The sequence below is a fragment of the Falco rusticolus genome, chromosome 5 (genome assembly GCF_015220075.1).
Source record: "Falco rusticolus isolate bFalRus1 chromosome 5, bFalRus1.pri, whole genome shotgun sequence".
NCBI classification, from domain to species: Eukaryota; Metazoa; Chordata; class Aves; order Falconiformes; family Falconidae; genus Falco; species Falco rusticolus.
Window position 1 is genome coordinate 65,883,781 of NC_051191.1, and position 26,269 is coordinate 65,910,049.

The window sequence follows — 26,269 nt, forward strand, 5'->3', positions numbered from 1 at the left end:
GAGACAGAGGCAAGTTGTGGTGCTCCTTTCATCATGCTCAGAGTTGAAGATGTCCAAGATATTTCTGGGAACAATCGCGTTGCCTTCATTAGTACAGTGATGGATTTCAGCCTGTACTTATGTATTAACTGGGACCTTTCTAAAGATAACTCATACGTATCTTCATATTCTCCAGTTTTTGCCCTGTGATGGCTCCACCCTTGTCTCTCTCCCACAGCTTCCATTTTGAGGTGCTGTGTATTGCCACACAGAACAGGCTCTCCGCAATCCACCATACCATCCAGCCAAAACATTTGGAACAATTTAGTTTATTTTGGATCTCGTGCTTGCTTACTGGTTTGTGTTAAATGGTTTATCTATCCCAAAGTTTACTGGATTTTTTTAAAAATTGTTTTAAAATGCCCACAAAAAGTATGATATTTCATTTATCACTTACCAGGTATTGGATTTTCTCCCTTAGGGTTTCCTGCTCCAGTAAGACATTTTAAGTTATCCGTTTAAGGATTACTTGGTGTTAGTGCATTCCAACAGGAAAGGAACTGTGATCCCATTGAAGTCCACAGATGCCTGAAAGCGTGTAGTTTGCAAAGTGTCATACTTCTATACATGGTATTTGTGTGCATAATATAAAAGAGTAATTTTGAATCTGCAAGAGTTAAAATTATGATGGGATTATCGTCATAAAAAGCATTTTTCAACCTGTTCATAGATTGAGAGATGTTTCTTTTTTGATTCATTTTTTCCTGGGGAATATCCTTTCAAAAAACCCATGAAATAAATATTTTCCAAAGTCTTATTATCATTTTTGTTATGGTTTTTATTACAATAATAATTGCTGCTGTAATGATAATATTATTAATATTGATAGTAGTAGTAGTAGCAGCAGTAACAATAGCAATAATGAGTTACCCTCCCAGATGTTTTTTGCTGCCCCATGATGTGAAAAAAACAACCTTTTGCATTTTGGCCAACACTTCTGCTACTGTGAAGATTCACTTAGCACTGAGAATACCCAGATTATGTGAAAACTGAGCAGATTTCATTACCTCTCTGAAAGATTTCATATAGAATAAAGATACTAGATGACATTTAAATCAAAGCAGCTTAAGACCTTGAGATGCAAATGTCTTTAGTCATCTAGACTTCTTTTGCATTGCATAGTGTCTGCATGTGCAGAAGCTCCCAGAAAGTTGCCTTTCTCTTTCTGTGGGAACACCTGAGGATACCTAGAGTCCTCCAGTGTTCCTGGCAGCAAAAGAGTTGCACAGCATTGCACCAGGGAATGGGAAGCATTTCTTGAGGAACACAGTTCTGGCAAGAACAGGATCTCAGGTTAAGACAGGCCACACCACAGAGACACTGATCATAACCGTGTGAAATGCAGCTAGAAAAAGATTCCTTTGGGAATGGCTTTGGCATTTGTCTCAGTCTGTTTTGGTGGTGCTATCAGTTAAAGTCCCAGCAGACAGAAGGACAGACCAGATTACTAAGAAATGGGGCAGGCAAGGTAGTACTTTTTGCAGCTAAGGAAGATGTTTGTGACCATTCTGGCACAAGTATTCGAGCATATTTGATAAGACAGACAAATGTTTTACAGGAACAGATGGCTTCCAGACCACTCTTCCTTCCCTTGAGCCGAGGCCATGGTCTGTGTCTGTCTCAGGTACAAAAGCATGGCCTGACTGATCTCCATACTGTGACACCTGGGCTAGGTGGATCAGCTCCCCGATGGCTCCTCAGAGTTTCAGGAAGACTCAGCGAGCTGTGATTATCCAGACTTCATTTGAAATACTGATACCAAGTTAATCTGTTAAGGGAGGATATTTTGCAGTTAACTCAACATGACAGAATGCCACTGCTACCTGCCAGAAACACAGTATATGGCTAGGTCATGCAGTAATCCATAATCATTCTGGTAAAATATGTGACTTGGGACAGCAGGGAATATGTATCATCCCTCACAGTGTGGATTAGCTTGATGACGCTGATGCTCCTGTCAGCTGGAGGAAAGATGTTTGTTGGCTGTGCTTAAACTGCCTAGTATTGCAGAAGATGTGGCCATCACACACTTGGCCACTGTGAACTTGCATCATGAACTTGCATTTGTGATCAGCAAAAATGCACAATCAGAGATTCCTATTTCTTTCACAAATGCCTTCTTACACAGCCAAGGACTTCTTCAGGTGGGTACCAGGTGGGGATATGAATCCTTTTTGCCATGCTGCATGGGTGGCTCTGCTGAGATCAACTGCAGGCTGATAGCAGGTCCCAGGAGCTGTAATATATGAAAAAGAAACGGGGAAATGACTGGAGACAACAGTCCAATCTACTCTTAAAAACCCACAAGTCTGTCAGAGACCTGAAGCATTGTCAAGGGGTAATCCAAAATGTGTTTGCTGCATTCAAACCTCTCTAGAGGTTTGTTGGTGAAAGAAATGCAAAGCATCAGAGAACATTCAAATAAACATCCCTGCACTGGAAATGAAGTGTCTAAGTCAGGGTTGCCAGAACGAGCCATTCAGAGTCTAGTGTCTTGTCCTGTGGGAAGAACTGAGCACAGCTTGTGGTTTGGTGGGGAGGCTGCTGCCACCTGTCTTTATTAAGATTTAATTTAATCCTCTCCCTGTTTCCTGAGTGCCCTAACTAGTTAAGCTCCCTCCTTTGTAAGTTTAATTTCCTGCTTCAGCCTGCAGGACAAGAAGTCCACTTAGGTTCATCCTTACAAATGCACGTGAGCTTTCCAGGGCTGCCACAATCTCCTCCAGTATAATAAACACATCCTGTGTATAATGCTTAGCTCAGACAGCACTACTTCTGCGTGTACAACCACTACTTTTAGCAAGGCTGGTTAATGAATGTAGAAATTATTCTATAAAAGCCACACATGGAGAATTTCAAAGACCTTTCTATTTTGCAAGGTTCCAAAGCAGCTTGTTGTTTCTGAAAATGTATATTTTAAACCTATTTCAACTTCTTAACAATTTCACCACTAATTTTCTGCGCAAAATTGACAGGAAGATTAAAGTTTGGATAGTATATTCGAAAATGACATCGATGTTTGCAATAAATATCTCAAATATTTCAGTGGCATGTTTGATTTTTTTTATCCTAGTTTCATTTGTAACTAAAAAGTGGGGGCTAACCCTTCTTTTTGTAGGAGTTATTCCAAAATTCTCTAACTTTCTGTACAAGGCACTGGTTTTTTATACAGAATTCAAAAGAGGAACAGTTCCTATACTAAAAGTCCTGCTCCAAGCTCAGCGGGAGAGAGGCTCCCTCCTGTGGAATGTGAGGTCTCTGTAACTTCTCACACATTAAAAATCCCCTGTGGAAGTAAACCATGCTTTATTTAGTTATAAATTAGTTACATTTTTGAGGTGATCAAGAAAATAGGATAGTTAGATATAATTCTATTATCAAAATCTTTGAGATTAAAAACTCTGGGCATTAAATTCTCAGTGAAATCTCAGCAGAATACCTTGCTGAATTTACTTCCACGGAGCTGAAATTTCTCCCTTTATTTGAAAAGATTGGTCTAGAAACCTTACTAAAGGATGCTGTTTTCAAATCTTCTAAGAGAAGGCCAAGCAGATTTGAAGAAAATAATGAAAAAACCCAGAGTAATGTAGGAATTTCCAGTTCAGAATATTTCCCATTATGGAGGGCACCATTCAATAGCTATGAAGCCAAATAGCTCAAGAATAAGAAAGCAAGCTCCCCTGATGGCATCCTCTCTTAGCTCTTCTTTCCTGTTTTAAAAAAAAAAACAAACAAATAGAAGATCTGGAAAAAAGATTTGCAAATGGATGATGCTGACTGCAGTTAATATTTTTCCATTTTTTCTCAGGGAAAGAAACACAAGCCTCTTACTTAAATACCAGAAAAGTAGTAGTTCTTAGGTATATATCTATAGCATTGTCAACCTTATTATCAAAATTCTATAGATTAAAATGCTTGTTCAACATAAACTCTCTTAATTTTCTCTTTTTACCCTCATGTGCTTTAAAAATGTTTGGAGCATTCTTAGGGCACCAGGACATTCGCTGAAAAAAAGAAAATGCTGTGGATTTAATTCCATTAAAGACATTTTGAAACAATTCTGCATTTTTAACTGCATTTGGCTTTTGGATCCTTTTTAATGAATGGTATATATGCAATATCATTGCTACATTTCCAGTGCTCCATTTCTTGTTGTGCATCTTTTGAAGAGCCTAGTGTGTTCTGGTTGTGTAAGATAATCAGAGAATTCAATCAAGGAGAAATATTTGTCTGAGCTTTTGATTAGTCTCATTAGATTTTTTTATGTTACATTGCAACATTACCTAGATATGAAAATATAGAAAAAAACTCCAAATAAACAATATAGTACATCCATTATATTGTTTCAATTTTTAACAACTTATTTCAGCTTACATGAGCAAATTGCTGTGCATGTTATCCTAGATATATAGGAGCTACCACAATGAGAATAAGCAAAACACTCCTTTAATTTTAGCATGCATATCTATTAGGCCTGCAGGAATATAATTTATATATAATTATAGACAGTAGGTATTTCAAAACTCTCATCAATAATTAGTTTAGCAATTTGAAATAAATGTACTACACTGGATCTTCATTTTGAAAGTTGATTATTAGGCCAATTGCTGTTTCTGAATAGGTTAGTCCTATCCAGATGTTGTTGGTTTATAGAGCCAATACCCCCAGGGATAGTAAAGATAAAGTTCAGTTTCTCTCCTCAGTGGCTATGTTCCATTAATTTCACCACTGGCACACAATAGACACCAGCCAATTTGTTTTTTAGATTATTGTATCACTTCTTAATAAAGAAATCATAATGTACATTTTGTCTCTCACATAGAATGAATGAGAAATGTATGGGGAGAGAACAGTAGCCTCAGCTCTGTTCTTCCCCTGAGCATGGCTGTGCTAGACTCTGATCAGCTGATCCAACATTGATCACGAGCTTACATTGCCCTTTTCCTTTTCACCAGAACAACATTTGAAAACACAACTTTATCCAATTAGACGTCAACTTTGATGTCAGTCTCATATTGCAGATTGAGGTTGATGTGTATGTTAGCAGATTTTTTTACAATTCTTTAGACGTTTTGATTTCTATACATCACCTACCTGCTTGTAAGAAAATTTATAGTTTACTGAGATAGAAATGCCTATTTTTATTTTCCAGATAAAGTGCTGAACCTGTTTCATTTAAGCAAATCAAACCATATTTTTAAACACCTAATGTTTTTAATAGAATATATAATACGCATTTATAAATAGACATGAACAAACACTTGTATTAGTATGTGAGAACAATTTCCTCACGTGAAAGATATTGCACCCATGCCCACTGATTTCGATATGCTTGTATGCTGTTCAAGTTACCAACATCCTATTTCTCAACTGAACAGATGTTTCTGTATGTGCCCGGCATAAGCCAGTGGTACATATGTATGTTTATAAAATAATTGTTCTAATACTATTCAGAGAAAGGACAGTAACATAAGCTAAGTGTATATTTACAACACAGCTAGCTCCTCAGCTTAAATTCCATCTTGCCTTGGTAAAGTGGCAAATTATCTCACTCTTGATCAAAATGGCTCTTGAAAGTCTCAGTAATTGCACACAACATAAGTAATTTCATTTTAGAAACTATACAAGAAGGAAGATGAGCATCCACATATTAAAATTCAATATGGCAAAATCAGATGCAGCTGTAAAATTAAAGCTCAAGTAAATAATCTGCTCAGTGTAGCAGGTCTGACTGCAAGCATAATTACTCCTTTTGTAATTAATTTTAATTAGGTGAGAAGAAGATAGGTAGACGGCTTTAGTAAACAAATCTTAATAAACACAATCAAGAATGGTATTACATCAAAATCACCTGATAAAACTTTCTTTTCTGCTATTAGGTACTTGCATTCATCTGTTTTCTCTTTAAATATGTATATTTGAGTTTCTCCAAGAATAAGAATGTTTGTGATATATGATTTATGTTACAGACATAACTGTTTTCCATTACATGCATTTGCCTATGCCTTGAACAGGTGGGTCAGAAATTAAATTGTAGGCATATTATATCCTGAGATTAGACAGTATTATTTCAGTTACATTTTGGAATTTGATTTGGGCATGCAGATACCTGGACTGTCAGAATCAGAGACACACAGAATAGTCGAGGTTGGAAGGGACCTTGGGAGATTCTCTAGCCTGGCCCCCTGCTCCGAGCAAGGTCAGCTAGAGCAGGCTGCTCGGGGCTGTGTCGAGCCAGGGTTTGCATATCTCCAAGGACGGGAGCCCCTCCACACCTCTGGGCAGCCTCTTCCAGCGGATAATAACCCTCACAGTATTCTCTCACTGGACACCAATGAGATACCACTGAGTGACAAAAGTGGCAGCATCAGGATCTGTATCAGAGACTCTTGGCGTAGGCTTGGTGAAAACCAACAGGATCTGTCGTGCCACTTTTTCCCCAGTGCGAAAAAATTTTTGGAATTTTTTCCAGAGTGGGTGGGGAGGATTTCACTGCATCTGCGGCTGCAGCAGGGGGGTTGCTCTTTGTCCTCCAGATCCTCAGCTGTGCCTAAGGCAGTGTGAGTGCCACATAGACTTTTTCAACTCCTTGCTGCCCAGTTGAGAAAGGACAGCAAAGTGGCATCCCTCCCAGCTGTATATGGCAACTTCCATTGTGCAAAGCTATTCTGGCCCCATGCCCCTTTCCTGGTGCCAAAGGTTATGACTTGGGGGCAGTCTCAGCCTGTTACTTCAGTATCAAGGATGTTTTGGCAAAGTATGCAACACCTTTGTTGGTGGTGTGGCCTTCACCATGCTGCTGTCTCACCTGAGGTCTGGCATCACTGTAAAGTCTCCTCCGCTTTGGCCATATGTGGAAGCATCACCTGCACAGGAACACGCTCATGCAAGCCATATTCCTCTGAGCACCTTCCAGTATTGTAAGGCACTCAGCTGGGGGATCTGCCTTCTGTTGAGGACTCAAACCAGCACTTCCAAGTGTGCAGGGTGAGGATGCCCCACCTCAACAGTCCCAGCTGGAGGAGAGTGGTGCGAGGGTGACCAGTCCAGCGATCCTTTTTCCCTTGCTCTGTATTAGTCTGCATATTGCTGATGGAGCAGATGGTTACTTGTGCTCTAACAGTAGGTCACTCTTGGAAAATAAAATCCATAGTGAAATGAAGAATAGTTCAGAAATAAGCCAAAAGACCAGAGTCATACTGACTTGGCACAAACTAAGGAAGGCTTGATAAAATGAAAGGGAAAACATCTGTCTGTACTGTACTTCATTTGCTTACAAATGAGCACTAGGCCAGTTTGCAAGTTGTACTTTTGAACTCCAGCGAGATTAGTTCAGCTCTGTTTTTCTTATTCAGGTGAGGATAAGTGCATTTGAGAAAATGTATCACTCCTGGTGTTCGCTAATACTTTGAGGCAACATGAAGCTGGATTTATTTTATCATTGAAAATTTATATTTTGAATTTTTCTAATTACTCATGAAAGTACACAGTTAGGGGCTTTTAAGATCAGGATGCCTGTTTAATTGCAGAAATGATATGGCAGACAGAACCGATAGTCCAACATTACAATTTTATCATTTGCCTTGACCGAGGTTTAGAGGATTTTGGTTCCAAAGAAAAGAGTGTAAATAAAGCTGTGATGGTCCATTGCATTTCTGGTCTCCAATGAGGCTGGGAATAAAGGTGACTTACAATGATTTGTACAAATTACCCTGGTCAATTAAAAATTGGCCTCACTGACTCATCTTATCTCACACAAACAGCCTAATGCAACAGAGCAATAAATTCCAGTCCCTGAGAGGCCAGCACTCGGATTTGAACTGGTATTATAAATTCCTGAAATTGTCAGCCCTAGGCAGTTTTGATTTTCCCCTTCTCTTGCCTCACAAAAGTCACCACAGCTTGGACGACACATGAATAAACAGATCTCCAGCTCCTGGGTCAGCATCTATAACAAAAGCGAAAGGCCTTTCCTCAGCCTTGGCCATCTCCTTGTTTTACCACAGATATAAGATGCAGCTTCTGTAGTCTCCTTTTCTGGAAGCCTATGGTAAAAAGAGCTGTGACTGACTTTTGAACCTCAACAATATCTGTATCACCTTTCCTAACTGTGTTTTATCTTTTTTCACCATACCCTTGGGTAGCACATGACAATATTTAACCAATCTCAAACCTTTCATGGAAAAAGAGAAGGCTGAAAGGGTCGTACAGAGGGATCATGACCCATGACCATAGACCACTTCTTCCAGACCACCTTTTGTGCCATGTTCAATATACAGACCAGTATTCACCTGAAAAGCTGTTTTCCTTTGCTTAGGAGTACATTGGTTTTTCTTCTATATGACACATATTGAAATGTATTTTTGACATAAGCATTTGCAAGTTTAATGACATCAGACATGGCAATTTTAACATCGTCCCTCTCTCCCCACAGGCTCCTCCAGGATCCTCCTTTGAGGGCCTTCTAATTTTAACCTTTTTTTTTTTTTTTCACTACAGTTTTGTTGACAACCACAGCAGTACACGTTTGAGCCAAAGTCTATTACAGCTAATTGAGGTTTTTGATTGGCATGATTTTGGATTGTATGCTTCACTTCTTTTTACTTGACAATTAAGAAGTTAATTAAATGATTCTGAACACAATTAAAAATTGTAACTCGGCAATACATGAATTGATATTAGCTTGTACATCCCACATAATATTTGTAAAATGCCTTTTTATTTGTCAGCTGCAGGGCAGTTAGCGTATCTGTGATTGTCAGATGATAGTTTAATAAACTTTGAGCATGAGATTAAACTGGTGTTTAAATCAGCCTTACACTTTGGTTTGTTTTTTAATACAGCACAATTTAGCTTTCTTAACAGAAATTTTCCTGTGTAGATTTGAAACACCTAGAAAAAGAAACTAAAACAAAAAATAATATGAAGATGGCTCTAGAAAGACCTAATTTAACATAGGAAATGAGATTTAGAATTAATTCCACCAAGAAAAATTACATGGTAGGAAGAGCCTGACTTTATAAGATACCTGTTTTCCTGCCTTCTCAAGTTTCCTTATGATTATCACTTAGGTGACTCAGCACTGGGATAAAAAAAAACCCAACACATTTTACTGGCATAAAAGCCTTGACAGGATATGCACCCCTGTTCACATTCAAAGCAGCTGTTTTAAAAATTAATAAATAAATGAAATAAATAAATAAAAAGGGGGGCTCCAACAGTCCCTTAATTTTTTTGGTTCATTCCCCACAAAGAGACACTTTTTAATCCTTTACCAGCAAAATAAATTGGAAAGAGAACATGTTTCTATTGCCGTCTTAAAAAAACCTATAGGATTCAACTATCACTCAAAATGATATTGTTGGAAGAACAAGCAAGCAATTGCTTTATAGCTAAAAAAAATACCTAAGTAATCAATATTTTAAGCCCTATGAATCTTTGGAAATGATGGCTTCTCTATTGTCAAGTAATTAAAGTACCCTGCCCTCCCTCTTTATTTGCAAAAATTACTAACACTTCTTTAGACACTCCTGATGTTACTGAGGGTTATGCTACTGAAAAGTCAGCTAAAGCAGGCATCAGGCAGAAGACAGTCTAAAGCACTAATCAGAACATGAAAGCATAGCTGACAACAGAAGAGTGGCTGGAGATAAGAAGCATTATTTCGGCTAATATTACTACCCCGCCAAAGCAGAACTATGTAGAACAGCCAAATGAAAGCGTTGTTTTAAGAATGCTGCTAGCATGCATTAAGACAGAAAGAATGTAATAAAATGACCTCATTTTAACACCAGTCCTGGTAAATGTTACATACAATAATATGATTTTTATGCATGCTGGTTTGAAATAGCTACTTTGAGCTTTCACACATGTAAGAATACAGAATTGTGTCTCCATTTTATGTTTCATTCCCCAAAAATGTCATGAGATTACAAAGAAATACTACAAGTCAATTATTATCCATAGGAATAAAACGGTTTTGTGATTTATACTTTCTAGTTGATGGCCAAGATAGATATTGAGAACAGCCCCTTGGGCATTCAGTTACCTTCAAGTGACATGGAAAACACACACAGAATGTTCATAATCAACATTTTTTGGCAAAGCCATTTTAATTCTTCAATTCCAGCTCCTTCATGTTGTAGTTTCTTTTTCCTCTCTCCACTTTTATTTGGGTAATAAAAATGTACTTGTGAGATTAATGCCACAGCATTAAAGTCTTACTTCCTAAAGAAGCTGGAGTTTATTGCTGAGATTGGACAATCCTTCACTTGAATCATTTTTAAAATTCAGCTTAATGCAGTCAGGTTCATATAAAGTTCTTTCAGTTGTATGTACTGATCAAAATCTAAAGTTCTTACCATATCAACAGGCATTTAAACAACACATGAGTCATTTTGCAATATTTTGGAATAGCCATTTGCTGCCCTATGGCCCTATGCTGTTCCATTGTTTGCTCTCTTGCCTCTTAGAGCTGCAAAGTACCTCTGCCCTTAATTCTTTATTCTGACCCTTCCCATTGCAAATTCTCCTTTAAGTTATTTATAACCAGATTTGCTTTGGTCAGGCTAGAACTGTGCATATTCTATGTGTGTCTTAGTTCTGACATTTCCTTAACTCAAAATCCTTGAATTTATAACCTTGGTGTTCTTTTCCTTTAGTCCTGCAAGCTCTAATTTACATCATCTGTCAATGATTTGAGAATTTTTATGCCAGGTACTAGTTCCCAAGGTGAAGGACCTTTCAATGATGTTAACTGTTATTTCAGGTCCTCTTTCCTCTGACAGTTTCACAGAGAAGTCTCAAAAAAGGGGAGAGGCAAAATCTGGCAAGCACTGCCTTCAGTGCTAATACTGTGTGCACTCTTGCCTTATTTCAGCAACTAGTCCTCAGTAATAAAGTCAGAAAAAACAGACACCAGAAGCTGACAAGTATTTTTGTGTTCACAGAGCTGGATCACCTCCTCCTCTGCCTTTGCACTTCCACCCTGCTTGCCTCTTTGCCTTTCAGCTGAGCCATCTAGGCCAGCCGTAGCACTGCTTTTACATCTTTTCCACTCAACATGACTGGTCCCCTGTTGCTTCTTTTCCTTCAGCAGCTGGCATATGCACAGCTAATAAACACTAACACATGTGCCCAACCAGCCATTCTTCACAGTCTCAGTCGCTCCCTTTGGAGCTCCTTGTCCCTGCTGGTCTTCCTCTTACAGACCCAAACCACCATGATCACTGCACCCCACCCTTGTGCAGAGACCTGCAGAGAAGAAATAGTGACATGCAGATTACACGATATTCTTGTGACCCACATTGTACACACAAAGCAGAAGATTAAATGCTCAACAGCCTGCAAGAACTTACTCTCCTACACTGCCTTTCTGGGAAGTTCAGCACAATGGTATCCTGTTACAGACTTGGTACAGACTGGAGAGGGGTAAAATCTGATAAAAGCTATCTAGTCGACAATTCCTAGGGAAGAAATAGCATGTTTCATAAAGACCCAAAAGAGGGGGGGAAACCACACAGGCACTGTGTGGCAGCACAGGAAGAACAAAGAGCAGTAGACCAGAAAGTCATGAGAAAGAACTGTGTGTATAACACTACTTGCACATCTCTGTGCGACGGCTTAGCCTGATTCTCCTTAAATATGCTTGACAATAACACAGCAGCTCCTCTTGTTTTAAGGACTATAGAGTCATTTACCTCAGTGACTCCTAACCTAAACTGATTCAAAGGAAGAATGAAGGCTGACCCCCCACTCTCTACCATGTTAACTTGCCTGCAGCACTGTAAGACAAGCAGTTACTTGATAATTATAATGTTGCTAATTTCTATATATTCCTATATCTTCTTTACTGCCTAATGCTTGCAGCAAATAGAAGCCCACTTGAGGATTATTTTTTTTTAAGGATTTGTTCAATTATTTGAATTGGGGGTTTCTAAGTTTCCCATCAATATTTCAAGCCAGGTGGTACCTTTCAAGATTGAAGGTACCGTTGACTTAATTCAACTTAGCTTGCCTCTGACACAGTACAGGTTATTTCTGTGAACTGAAGCATCTCTGGCAGATGAATAACCAAAGCGACCCTTTAATTTTTCACTGTAGAAGCCATCTACCTTTGTGAGAGATTTTTAAACCATTCATAATTACCACATCTGAGATGCATCTCTTAGAGGTTGAATTTAAAGCTAAAAGCTCTTCTGATCATCATAGTTAAAGCTCACATCTTTCAATCCATCATCATCTTTGACATGCAAGAAATGTCTTCATTTCAGCCATGACTTATCACTGCTACTTCGATGTAAAAAAAAAAGATGACATTGCTGCTCAAAATAAATCATGCAGCAATCTTCCCACCTTCAGTGGCCTCCAGGTCACGCTACCCAGTCATTACTTAATAGCCATCATATTTTATCCCTGTTTCTCCTGAACTGTTGTGCTTATGCAAAAATTGCTTTCTACAGTTGTAAACTCCTGGATGGCTTATAATATCTCTGAGTGTAATTGTCTTTTTTTACTTCCATGTCATATTGAAAGCATACTACAGTCTATATGTTCTTCAGGCCTCAACCCCATAGCATGTATCAACAAGTGAACCTACAATTCCTTATGGAAATTGTATCAATTTGGTCTCAGCAGGAGAGAAGACACGATAACGTAACCTCCTGCTTTTGGAGAATATAACATGGTGGATATGAAATATGCAAATTCATTGGTATTTTATGAATCTCCAATTCAGTTTATAGTGTGGCAGCTTCAGGCCACCCTTCATTGTTTCATACATAAAATAACTTCCTTAAAACTTTTACTGGCCTGTGTGGACAATCAGAAAATGTCATTTTTCTTTATTATTTGTCTCATTAAAAAAGTATAGAAATAGAAATCTGAAATTAAAGTATCCAAATTTTTAATGAGGTATTTTATGATATCCTAACACATTTCTGCTTTCAGAAATTTATTTTACATTTTCAGATTTATGTTTATTACAATAGTTTAGTATGTTTATAGTCTCATTACTATGCTTGTTGTAACATGTAACTTGCCTATATTTCCAATCTTTTATTTTTTTCCATTAAAGAGACACTAACAATACAAAGGCATAATTGAAAGTTCATTAAAATTTGGAGTAGATGAACTCAACCCCAAGTTCCAATTAATGAAGGCTCTATTTTCAGCATGAATAAAAGCTAACACCTCTTCCCATCCCTTTTTATTATTTTTTCTTCTTCCTGTCCTAGCTTCTGTCCTCTTGAGAATGTAAAAAGTCACTCTTTCCCTGTCTGTTTGCTGGAAGCAGGTTCCATCTTGCTCAGGGTAGGTCATAGCTCCTCTTCTCCTTACCTTCTGATCTTTGGTCCTGCCTAGGAAACACTGCCTGTCTGAGGTCAATAAGATAACATCCTTCTCAGCTAAAAAGAGGACATGTAAAAAGTAAAACTGTCCCCTTCCAGAACATAAGGAACTGCAAAGTCCCTCGAACCCTGACCATCACTGATAGTGCCAATGATGCAATCTTTTTTCTTGCTTTCTGAGGACTACCTCAATAGCTTGTTTTTAGTCCTCAGTGGGCATCTCCTAAGATATCCCTAAATATACAGAACCTTTCTTTGTTCCAATAAGCTATTTCCACATGGATTCCACCAAGTAATTTGAAAGCTCTCCCTTGCACTTACCTTGGCTTTTACTTTTATTCTGGTAGCCCTGTAACACCTCCTGCATTTACTTCAGCTGTACTTCAGCTGTCTTGAATCTTACTTCTCACAAAAAAGCAATAAGTTCCTATTGGCTGATTTGGTGATGACTTTTAACCTTCAGCTGTGTTCTTCTCAATCTGCTCCTCTTTGTCTCATCAAGAGCATGACAGCTGTTGTTGATATAAAGAACAGACAGTACTGACCATGAGTCCATTCTTCTCTTTCTGCTATGTCTGATGATTGTTTCTGCTGGTGTTCCTCAAGCAGAGTTCTACTTTGTCATCAGCAGAAATTTCACTAGGTATCCAGTTTCCACTTGCACTTTGCTACCATTTCTTTTGACAACAGTATTATAGCAGTGCAGCTCCAAATGCCTGAGTGGAATTATATAAAGTGGGAAAGGAGAATAAGAGTTCTAATCTGCATATAAAGAAACATAATGAACTCAGGAGTATAGTGAGTCTCACAGAAATTAATTGCAGTGTTTCCATGTGATTTTGAAGTCAAGTATTATATAGGCACATTTTCTTATAACTCCATTAGAAATGTGATTAGCTATATTCTAAGTTGCCTTTTTCTAAGTTTGTACAAGGAAAATAAACAATACTTTGAGGAATTGTAATTTTAATTGGAGATTCAATTGAGGGAATAAATCTCAGTGCTTTTTAATTTACTTCTCAGTAGGCTACAAGGTTGTATAATTTCTGAAAAGGATTATCACTGTGTAGGAAAAGTGGCTGACAAGTGCAGTCACACTTTTCTTCCATGTACAGTAATCACAAAGAAATAATGTCAGCAATTATAAACCATTTTTTTAAAAAAGAACACAAACAAGACCTTTTGCTTGACAACTGTAGTTGTGTTTAAGCAAAATAATCAGTTTGATGCATAGATTCCTTCTTTTTGTTAATCACATTTGTTTCACACTGAAGCCTGTAATAATATATAGTTATTCTTTATAAAACAGAAGACACTATTTATCTTCTCAAGTACTTCTCCTTCTGTAAAAGCCAAAAACAGGGATAGAAGATTCTCTTATCTACCTGAACAGCATTATTGCTAAAAGATAAGGAGCTATTTGATGATAAATACAACGGAAATGGCTCAAATAATCTAATAATTGGAACAAATGAATTGCCAGCAAAAGGGTAAAAGTCCTGGACTGGAGCTCAGGATTCAAGATCTGTATGACTTTAGGCAAAGTGAAGTAGGCGATCTCCTAGAGTTTTCTATTGTCTCCACTTTCTAACTGGCAAGCTCAAACTTGTCATACAGCTTTTCACCACCCTGGCTGCTGGACTAACTTATTGTGGCTATTTCTGAACTGATGGACTCCAGGCTGTTTCTGAGGTGAAAACAGCCTGTGCCCTGGCTAAATCCCAGTTCATAGAAGGGTACAACACACAGTGGTCCCACCTTTTCTCTCCTCCTTCCTCATACCTTGGCTTTCAGAGGCAGGAAGCGTGGCCACACAAAGCTAAACATCACATTGTGCAACCATGTTTTTCTGTGGTAAAATTCCCTCTCAAACAATCAGAAGACCAGGACATCAGGATGTAACCCAAGACATTTTTGTCCCCCACCCTCAGTGCAAACAGCAATCCATGAGAAGATACAACAATGAGCTCTATACTGCTATGGTTTTGCGAATCTGTTAATAAAAAAAGAGTTAAACTCCTATGTTTGTTTGGATAAAAAATTAATTCCTTGGACTCACATGCAACCAATTAATGCACAAATCTATGCTCTCCACCATAAATTATTTGTTCTTTGGTCTTTTGTCCATGTGGAATTGTAACTGATTAAAAGCTCAACATCTCTGGAAAACTACTGTAGTCCTGTTCCGTAGGTATAAGTAGGCAAGAAATCAAAAATTTCTTCCACTCCAATGAACTTCCTTAGATGGAAGAATGAAAGCATTATTCTGTGCTTGTCTCTGCATACCTGTGTGTGCTTATACAGGTATAAATCACATTACCTGCTGCCATACCTAACAGCATAACACAGCCCAGCACTGAAAGCGTTCAAAAAGTTCAGAGCAGCTTGCACAATGAGGTAGGAGGGGAAGCAAAGAAAAAATCCTAGAAAGCTGATACAGCATCAGAGCTCTATATTCTATAGAATACTATAAACAGTATTCAACTTTCTTGATTTAAAATATTGCCAAGATGTTGTTTCAGTGCTGTGGAATATAGCAGATATCCTGTGAAGACATCTTTTCAAACATCTCCCTATGATGGAAAAAAGAAGAGCTAAATTACTCAGTGCAGGAGGGAATAAACAAGCTGTTGCTGATGGATACCAGTAGTGAGAGGAAAACTAATGGAAAGTAACTCATGCATGCTTTCCAACTGTCTGTAGTTTCTACACAGACAAATTTTCATGTTATTTTTAATCTAAAATGCATACCATTACATGTATGCATTTTACATATATGTATGTCTATATATTTTTGATGAAACTACTTAATTTCCTTCCAACACTGCATTCTCTTATGTTTGGTGTCTTGCAATAGAGCAAGGTCCATCTCATCTGTACTGCTCTATTCTGAGTTATACTGAACTCTCTGGGGAGAGGGAGAAAGGAGAAAAGAGCATGAAGCAGCAACAGGGACTAAGAAACTCCCAAGAGAAGCAATGGGCAGCCTGCAAGAGGGAGCAGACCCATAGCCATGGAGTTCAAGTTGCATGCCTGCCACTCACTGCCAGCAGATTTGATCCTGTGCCTTCATCTGCCAATCTCACAGAAAATTAACCCAACAAAAAAGAAATGGTTAGTTTTTCAGCAGCAGCAAGGTAAGCCTTCCTACCATGTCGCCAGACTACTGCTACACCCCAACACAAGGGAAAAAGCAGAAGCATTTAATTGGAAGTGTGAGGGAAAAAGGGGGAACTACCATTTCAGCAGCAACCTATGTGAGAGGTGACATGAAACAGTACCCTGAAAGAGATGCTTCCTTAGCAATCCAGAAGAGGCTGTATGGGTTTGTTTGATGACAGTTGCTGAATAAGGGTAAACAACCAGACCTGGCAAGGATCAGAGTTGCCAGGAGGCAGATTTATTTTATTGCATGTTTTAACTATAAAAATATCTTAAATAATTGTCATGTCCTTATTTATTATTTTATATTTTAAATGAAACAGTGATTTAATAACTGGAAGCTTTTGGTGTCCTTTTAATATTAATAAATAGTTTAAGGAAGAAATTCCAATCTTTGGCTGCACATGATTCCCAGTCTGGTAAGGCAAACTTTCTGCAGGGCTCTTAGAGAGGTTGACAGGAGGCCTGTCAGTAACAGAAGATGCCCACAGTGATCTTTCCAGTTAAATTAGTGGCCACTGCACTTTGTGCAGTCCCTTCTTCCAGCTATGATCCATCCAAAAAAATATCCTTGTCTGTCTAGACTGCTCTTCAGCTGAATATTCCAGTTTAAATTACCTGTTGCCTAAATTGCCCGTTGAGATATGGGCTTTTTGCAGCAGCAGGAAATAAGTTATCATCGACAGCACATCTAGGGATCAATTACGTTTCATCAGTGTCAGAAAAAGTACAACTTGAATAAGAATAGCCAGCCCGGATTCAGATTATGGAGAGACCAACTGATTAATTTTTAAAAACGCCATAAGCATATTGCCAAAACCAAATGAAACAGATTCAGTGGACACCAAGCCAATATTCATTCTTGCTGTATTTCCATTACTGCCAGTGGCTTCACATCAGGGAGATATTTGGCCAGATTACTTCCGATTTTCAGGAAGTGCTTTATCCCATTATCCCATTCAGAGTTATTGTCTGGAGTTGACGCAGAGGGGTGAAATCCGGTGGCTGCTGGCACAGTATATCAGAGTAATCTGAAGTGTACAAGAGAAGGAAATTCCTATAGCTTCAATTTCATTAAGCTAAAAATGAAACAGGATACTACAGAGGCCATAATGGGACCACATACTTTCCTATGATCTACATAAAAGATTCCACAAACTGGCAAAGGAAGAAACAACATCCAAATCTCCTGAATCTCCTGTTAATATTAAAATGATACTTAACTTCAGAGACACAGCACACAGCAAGGAACAGTCCACTGGCACAGAGAACTTCTACTGTTTAGATCTAGCACCTGGATTAACAGATGGCAGATGCTGTGGTACTGACAAATATACATGAATGTATTATGCAACAAAGGAGCAAAGGGTAGGGAGGACATAAAAGTGTTCAAGTATATTGATCAAGCCATAGCTAAAGCATGTCTGTAGAAAAATCCCTGAAGTTTCATTTCATTTTGCAGATGGCTGTAGGTAGGGAACTATTTGCCAAATATTATGTTTTGGTGATGTTGTCAAGTTCAGTTCATGAATACATGTAAAACATTTTGCAGACTCTGGAACAAAGCAAGCAATTCACCTTGGATTTCTTCCATCACTTACTGCCTACAGACAAGGACTGTGTTTCTTTGAGTATTTTGGTTTAGTTCCTTTTGACCCATGGCTCTTTCCCACAGATTAAAACTATGTGTTTGTGTGTGTGTGCTTAAACACTTGACTTTCCTCACTAAAGCTGATGTGTATCCGACAGCACCATAGAACACCTTGTGAGACCATCAAAACTAGAGCAGTGGTTAGATGTCCAATTGCAAACCTCAGATCTCATACAGAAGTGTCAGGCAAGATATTTAAAAGCAACTCTCAAGGCAAAGTATATATATTACCACCAGCCAGGTCAAGATAAGGACAGCTAACAATAGTGACAAGCTAGGTGAAAATCAGATTCAGAGAGTCTGCCAGGACTGGAAATACCATAACAGGAAAATTTGATTACTCTTATGTTGATTTAAATGTCACACTGGAGCATTTTTAGACATTGTAGAGGAATGTTTCAAGGATAAGCTACTCAGGCAGCTAAAAGGGGAGAATCTGGTTTTGATTCTCTTCCCAGTGGTATTTTTGGTTTGTGCCACAACGATACTATCAAGGACTAACTCTGTAATAGTACATAAAATGTGTTTATGTTCAACATCCTTGCAGGCAGCATTAAGGCCAAGGAAAGAATCCTCTGCACTAATGTGTGACTTGAAAATGTCAGCTTAGAAGCAGTCAAAAAAGCTAACTGAACATAAAGTAATTATTAGGTATAGAATAGGGAAGAAAATAGGAAATAATTAATACATCATCGTATAAATCCAAGGCATCTCAGCTCCTTAAATACTACATGCAGTTCTGGCAACCCATCTTAAAAATGGTAGAGCTAAGCTAAAAAAGTGATGGCTGATAAAGATGATCTACAGTCTGAAACAGTTTGCAGGCAAAGAGTGATTAAAAGGTTAGGACTTTTCAGCCTAGAAAACTAATTGCAGAGGAACATAATAGTGAACTGTATAATCAGTAGCACAGAGAGGATGAATAAGAAACTTATTCCTTTTTTTTTTTTTTTTTTTCATCTACCAAAAGTAGATGACATCCAGTGAAATTATCAACTGGCATATTCAAAAAACAAAAAAGGGACTATACCTTCTCATACCCTACAATTAAGCTGTATAACCCATTACAAAAGGGCAATAGTGATGCAAAAAACCATTATTCAAATTCATGGAGGAAAATCATTACAGACAATTATACACAAAGGTACTGCCTCTGACTAAAGAAATCCCTGAGCTGCACATTTCTGTAAGCTGCAGAAGTATACTAAGAGAGTATTACTCCACCTTTGTGCTGGTTTTATACTAGGCATCCACTGTTGGACACCATGACAGTGTGCTAGGCTACCTAGATCTTTTGTCTGATCCAGGACAGATATTTTTCTGTTCTTATGTCACTCCCTAAACTGTGCTGGAAATGCCTAGAATATGAACTTTTTCATTGTATTATAATCACTACTACCACAGTAACAAAAAAAACTAAAAAAGAGAAAGAATTATAAAAATCAAAAAGTATAGGAAACAAGGCAGTTATCTATACTGCAGAAATGGTTGCACTTATTTTCAGCCACGATCAGGTTGGACTGTACTTTTCTTGACCTGGCTTACCCATAGCAAATTACTATCAAAAACGCTCCAATAAAAAGTTAGTCTAACCTACCCAAAAAAAAGGAAAGGGAAAAAAAAAAAGAAGGAAAGAAAAAAAAAGAAAAGCCCATTGGGAAATCATTGTGTTCATAGAGCAGCTCTCGACAGCAGTTCTTGCTGGCCAGCTGGACCTGCTGGTTTAACACACAGATTGCTTATAAACTATTCTGGCAACTGGAGCCTATCTGAGAATTTCCTTTCCCAAGGAAACAGGCCAGCCAGCTTTGTGACTGCTTTGTGCACAAAGCTGCTAAAGAAAAGTTAAGGATCTAACCCAAAATGAATATGCATGTACACTTTGGTTTTCTTCCAACTTAATCTCCTGTATGCATTAGTGCATTCTGTCATTTTCTTATGATGACTGGTTTGGATGCATTAATCTGGCATTATGTGGATGTCTATTATTACAGATCTTTCATGTGTGCATCCTCAGGTTGTAGAAAAACAGTATGATACAGAAATATTCTCCCACCATGCATTAAGCAACATATCAAAAACAGATTAGATAGATATCTTTGATATTTTTGATATAGTTAATCCTACTTTACAGCAGGAAATGAGCAGGACTTCTTGAGTCCCTTTAGCCCTGTTTTCATCAACGTCACTAACTATAATAGGAAAAGAAATTAGAATGTTGTAATGAAACCAATAATTTTAATTTTGCCTGGAGGAGGGGTATCGACAGTTCTTATTTAAAAAAAAAATCCAGAAAAAACCTAGTTTTATCTCAAAAGATGCTTTGATGGGGGAAATATGGCAAATAAAATCCGTTCTACTAACAGTAGAAAAAATGTAGTTTAAAATGTTGCTCTACCATTGTCCTCAATAAACACATCTCATACATCAAAATCAGGACCCAAAAATTAAAAAAAATATTTTCAGTTTCTGGGTTACGACATTTCTTCAGGAATAGCGTTTAATTCCTCCACCTTTGACTTGTACATAAAGATAAGACATCAGTCTATTGGATGTATTGTTTACTTGTACCTTAAGGTGAAGACAAAAATCTCCCACATGCAGCCCCTAACAAAAGAGGGCCTTGATAAAATTCAGAGCCTCTAGATGAATGCATGCAGCAGCAACTCCAATATACACTGGTGTTGTGCTCCTGTGTCAACAGTTTAAGAGTATTTATACCTCCACCTACATATACAGCATGTTCTTTTACTACAGTGACCAAAACGCTAATGCATGGTAAAACAACCATGCTTGAGACAACTGAGTAAGCATGTTTTACTCAAAGCAGTGACAGCAGATTACTGAAATTAGCTCTGCTTCATTCCTTTCATTCCAAGCCTTGCAAACAAGTCACATTACCTTGTTGCTCTTTTTAGCATAGTGTTTGATAAGACTATTTGAATATGTCTTCCTAGATCTTTCCTGGCTGTCTCCCCAGTGCCCAGATGACTCAGAAACTGACAGATGCCAAGCACACTTTGTTCCAATAACTGGTTGTATGCATCTCTGAGCCTAAAAATAAGTAGAAAGAAAGGAAAAAATCACACTTTTAAAGTATTACACTTGATTACTAAAGGGAGAGACTAGGAATGGTAGGATAAAGCAGAGCACAGGGACCTGGACAGAAAAGAAATGAGGACAAGGCAGCAAGCCTTAGGCACAGGCAATTGGCCAGGGCAGCAGGTACTCAGCCAGCAAACAACCCAATACATGGGCAGGCCATGCTGTCACTTTATCAACGCTTAAATGCAGCATTACAAACTTTGCCCATGATTCCCTGCTGCTTGGTTTTGCCCACGTTGCTAGCAAGCCTTGAGCCAGCTGTGATAAACTGTAAGAACAGAGCAGTCAGGGGAATGTTATTCACAAGATATTGACTGGCTAGGACAGAACGGGCTTTACCACCCCCCCCCTGGAACTTGTCCTCCCCCTCCAGTTCACAGTGCGAAGCTATTCCTGCCGAACACAATGGATAATAAATCTATACTAAACCCATCTCCTCTGCTTTTGTTCACTGAAAAAAATACCTTCCCAATGAAGCTGTGCAACCAGGCTCTCCCCTGCCCGCAGTGTGAAGAGGAGCCCACTAGCAAGTAAAACAGGCCTGGACCCGGTTGAGAAATTGCTACAGAGGTGATTCATAGTCAGGGCTGTTAAAAACCTTATCTCAGTTCTCTCTGTTCCTGCTGTCTCATCCACTGCATCAAAATCTTTTTACAGCATCACAAAGGACAGATGACATTGTACATGAGGGCAGCCACACAGACCGCCCTCCCTTTCCCTTGGAGACTGCTCTATCTACTTCATGTATCAGACTATGATATAACCCCATAACTTGTGCTGGGCATAGCATCCAAAAATATCCCCTGGTTGAATGTATCCTGATGTATCTCTAGCAATAGCAACCCATTCCCATCAGATCAAGCTCTGCGTGACAGTGACAGTATGCAAAACTGCTCAACAGTCAGTGGCTCAAGCAGAGGCTTTACCTAAGGGCTGTAATATCTGCCAACATCAGCTGCCACCCTGATATAGGCAGGTTAGATAACACCTCCAACCACAGGAAGAAACAAATTGAGGCAAGACTGATGAAACAAACATTGCTTTTATCACCCAAGTCAGGATGCAAGTTAGTCCTGTCCTACTACACAACAAAAAAGCCGTATGCCTGAGGAGCCACTGTTATCTGTGGCTTCAGGACCATCCTGAACTCCTGCAGCCCTTGGCTGTGTTGAGATGTAAAGCAAAGCTCATGGCCATATGATAGTTTTGATATGACATTTCTCAAGTCAGGACATTAGTCAGCTCTAGGCTATGGCCTGGGTTTTCCAAACTAGCAGCTGCACACTCACCTTATCAAAGTGAAGAAAGGCTTGCGATGTTCCAATGAGGATCATTGTCATCTTGTGTGTGTGTGTATGTGTTTTCTTTCCTCAAGCCATCTGCCACTCCCTTGAACCCTGTTTAATTCAGGTGGGGAGTCCCAATCACAGGTCTTACTGCTTCTATAGCTACATCTCCATCAGGCTGAGAACTGCTATCACACTCATTTTACCAATGCAAAAGTAGCTCTTTTCCCCTAGGGGTGTCTAAAAAAGTCTTTAAGTTATCCTACAAGACAAAACAGATTCTTTTCTGTTTCTCTGCTTCCGAAAACAATGCTAGGATGAAAGAAATGTATCTGCAACTGTGAGAAAATACAGGACTGGTGACTGGTACAAAAGCCAAATTGATTGAACTTCAGTTCTGTCTCCTATGACAAACAAAATTGCAATAAAATATCGATCTTAGACTTTCTAAGCACGGAGTTAACTCCTTCCTGGGTACTCTCCAAGTCTGCTTTGGAAGTTTTCCCTTCCCAGGAGCAGCGCCTGGGAGCGGGCTTGGTGCGGTTCGGGCGAGGGAACGCGCGGTGGCAGTGTGGCCCCTCGCCGGGCTGTCGCCGGCGGGGCGCGCGGGTCCCCTTTCCCTCGCGGGGTGCCCCGGGCGGCTGCTCCTGACCAACCTGCACTGCATAGAACACCTTCGACCGTAGGATAAAAACCAACCAAACAAACAAACAAAAGCCCACCAAAACCAAATCAAACAAACAAAAAGAAAAGCCAACTAAAAAAACCCCAAACAAACAAACAAAAAACCCAACCAAGCAAACAAACAAAAAAATACCCAAAAACAAAACCACCCTGAGCGGATGGCCCTTCTTTTTCCACGTGGTCCTAGAGACACACAGAGGAATAACGTTGTGTGTATTTAAGACAAAGCCCTTGCTGTGGAGCTGTTTCACGTTTAAACTGAACACCTCAACGTTCATACTTACACCCATTTCCTCTAAGGTCCACCTGCAGCTGAAAATAATCTGGTTTCAGGGTACAAACCCAGCTTGTCCCGTAAGTGCCAACACGGGGGGGGGGGGGGGGGGTGTGTGCAGAAAAGTGAAAGCACCAACTACCACAGCTTTCATATAAATATTACTTGTGGGGAACTTCTGATGAAGAAAGGTTACATGCTTTAGGCCAAGCACATCTGGTCAGAATAAGTCTTAAAAGGAGTATCTGGTTTTCTGATCTGCTTGACTCCAAGACAAGAAAGCAAATGTTTTTGTATGTGATTCCTCATCCCTTAGTCACTCATAATTAGATCTTTTTTCCAAAATTCTAACGAGCAATCATTCATGACAAGTTGCAGTCCTTTCAGGGAAAACCCCAACTAAATTACTTTGCATCTGCAAATGGCACTGGTACTATTTCCCTCTCAAAAGACTCAGGGTTGGTGGGGTTTTTTTTTTCAATTCAGTCAAAGAGGTGTTAATCCAACATAAATCAGCTTCCAGGAATTGCTATTGATGAGGCAATCAGTTACATGATATTTTCTCATTTTCTTCAGTTTAAGAAAAAGCCTTAATTCATTTCTATTTCAGATCTTGGCTGAGCATTGTCTGAATTGCTGTGCAGGCAAAATTCTTTCTCTCTCCCCTCCCCCCACCCCTACCCCCTAAACTTTCCAGTCAGCATTCCTAGTCACAAGGAGAGAAACCTATGTCAGAAATGTCATTAACAATTGTAAAGCTTAGAGCAAACTGCCATTTGTTTTCTCGGAAGCACAAATAAATATACGCAAGCCCAAATAAATATACACAGTTGCAAAAGAAACCTGTTAACAATTCAACAGTTCTTCCAACAGAGGCAACGCCAATGTGCCAAGAGTTTCCAAACCTGTATGTGGCATCAGTGGCATCTGAGGACAATCTTTATGAGAGTATCTTCTAAATCCTGAATCTATTTCAGGTGTATTTTGTGCGTGAAACCAAATTGCTTTCGACTGTAAAAACTATCCAGAATTGATGTTTGTGCTGGAGTTCAGGAATGAAGAAGACAGCAGGGAAACGGAGGAGGGGGGGAAATGTTTCACATTTTTTAGACTATTTTCTAATCTCAGTCATCCTCACTCATATGTGCTGAGAATGTACTACCTATTGTTTACTGAAAATGCTTTTGTGACTGCCTGTAAGTCAGCAAAAGGGTCTAATATAGTTTCTAACATAGTTTACATTCCTTCCTATCTGTGATGTGTCTTCCCCATTGTTTTTCCTGCCTTATACTGCCTGTTCTTTCGTTGTTTTATCCCTCCACTTTGCTGTTACATTTTTTGCCCGCCCATCGTAGTTCTGCCACATACCTCCAACTTCTTCCTCTCCAGAAATTCTTGCTCCTCTTTCCCAGCTGGTACCCCCACAGCTTATCTCCAACTTTTTTGTTCCTGTACAGAACCTTTCCTCATCTACAAGGAAGGAGCGTGTCACTCTATTTCTCTTAACTAGTGAAACTGTTCTCACGTATCATTAATGTGATCTCTCCAGTGATACTCCACATTAGAACAAAAGGAGATGACATTAGCCAGACTGAGAAGAAAGGCCAGAGCTCCTTCCCCCCTCTTAGAGAAAAAAATGGGAGACAAAGAGTAAATCGGGGGCAAAAGGATTCTCGACTCCTCAGCATGGAGCAAGTTCCTCCTCCCCATCCTGAGTTTTATGAGAATAAGGAAGGTGCCCCAGTTCCTTATGTTACAGTATATCCTGAGACAGGGATCGCCCAGTTTCACCACCCCGTACCCTCACCCCTGCCTGCACTCCTGGTAAATCCGAGCTATGCCAGCTCATTCGAGACTTGGAGTGCCTCTGAAATTACAACACATGAAGATAAAAGCCACTTGAGTTTTCATTTGCTTTTGAAAAACATCAACTTTTCTATAAAAATACCTACATTGCACTTAGTGGGGATTATTACTATATTTTTTCTTGATCGTGCAGTCCTCGATCACCCCCTTCTTTTTCTAAAGCCTGCACTTTCCTTTCCCCAAGTCATTGTACGTTCCCTTTTTCCTCCTCCTTTCAACCCACCGTGAGCAGTGTTTGTTCAAACGGCAGCTCCAGGCTGTGTCCCGAGACGGCGTGAGGGCTCCAGCCTCCCCGGGCCCACGGCCGCCGCCGGCGGCGCAGGCCAGCACAGACCCCGGCGAGGGCACGGCCAGACGAGGGGTACAGCCGTTAATTACGCGATTCCCTCACCGCCTCTTTACAGCGGACAAGGGGAGAAGGCGGCTTCAATTCACCCCTCCGCAGATCCTCAGAAAAGCCTGGAAAGCACCTCAGGGAGCCGGGGAAGCCCCCAGCCCCGCGGCCCGACCCGAAAGCCCCGGCTGCACGGCCGGAGCGCCGAGCTTAGAGCGGTTCCGCGCCTCACGCTTCAGGGCGAAACTGACACGCACGGGACGCAGCCGCGCGTGACGGACAGCAGTACCCGAGACGTGCGACGCGGGATACGCGCGGGCCGGGGCGCGGGGGCAGCCTGCGTTCCCGCGTGTGAACGGCGCGGGGTGTCCCGCGGGGGTGCGCGTGCCGCGGGAGCGCGGGCCGGGGCGGCACAGCCCCCTCGGAGCTCCCGGCGGGCCGGGCCGGGCCGGGCCCCACGCCAGCGGGAGGGCGGGGAGGGGCGGCGGCTGCCTGAAGCGGCGGCCGTGCCGCGCTGCC

General features: G+C 39.9%; 1 long non-coding RNA gene across 1 annotated transcript; it reads right to left on the minus strand.

Moving 5' to 3' along the window:
• Window positions 1–796: 796 nt before the first annotated feature.
• Window positions 797–26,144, minus strand: LOC119149404. Its single transcript, XR_005104680.1, has 3 exons — window positions 25,640–26,144; window positions 21,103–21,255; window positions 797–2,275 (listed from the first exon to the last, which is right to left on the minus strand). It is a non-coding gene; the product is annotated as an uncharacterized LOC119149404 (long non-coding RNA).
• Between the last annotated feature and the right edge of the window lie 125 nt (window positions 26,145–26,269).